Source organism: Solanum tuberosum, unplaced genomic scaffold (genome assembly GCF_000226075.1).
Source record: "Solanum tuberosum cultivar DM 1-3 516 R44 unplaced genomic scaffold, SolTub_3.0 scf00007, whole genome shotgun sequence".
Taxonomy (NCBI): domain Eukaryota; kingdom Viridiplantae; phylum Streptophyta; class Magnoliopsida; order Solanales; family Solanaceae; genus Solanum; species Solanum tuberosum.
This window is the reverse complement of record NW_006238933.1, coordinates 2,074,519-2,075,283: the sequence shown is the minus strand read 5'-3', so window position 1 is coordinate 2,075,283 and position 765 is coordinate 2,074,519.

Genomic DNA, 765 nt, shown 5'->3' with positions numbered 1-765 from the left:
CAGCTCAGCCATGGAGATCTCTATTACCCTTTTACAGTAAATGTTTACAATTTTACCTTTTCTCTTTACATACCAGTACATTTTTATTCGTACTGACGTCCCTTTGCCTGAGGACACTGCTTTTTATTTGTGCGAGCAGGTACAGGCAGGGACTCTAATCGACCCACCCGCTAGGATTCAGGTTTTCAGCCGTGAGTTGGTAAGCTCCATCTTATCCTAGGGTCTATCAGAGGATGTTTACTTTTTGTTGTACAGTTTGTTTATAGTCGGGGGCCTTGTCCCGACAGTGCTTATGTCACTCATAGAGGCTATTGTGGCACAATATTCTGGGTTTTCTTTTTTTGTATGTTTCAACTTCCAGCCAATAGTCTTGGCATGCATATATAGGTGTGTGTGTAAGTAGGTACGTTTTCGGTTGTGGCCTCGTCGGATAGATAGTACATCTTTATCTATTTTTATGGTTTGTCTACCATTGCTTGTATGGTTATTCTCTTTCAGGTCATGACCTCTGGGTCTAGGCTTCACTTTTTAGAGGTTGTGTTGCCCAATATTTTTTCCTCACAAGTTTGGTTTAGTTAGTATGTTTCAATGGGTAACTTGATGTTTTAGGGTATCGAGTGCCAGTTACGCCCTTATTTCGGGACGTGACAGATCCAACACGGACAATTGGTGCCAAGGTCAAGGAAACGAAGGTCGGAACTATGGCAATTACAACTGAGAGGGTCAATATGTCCGGGATGGGAACTTCAATCGCGACAAGAACTA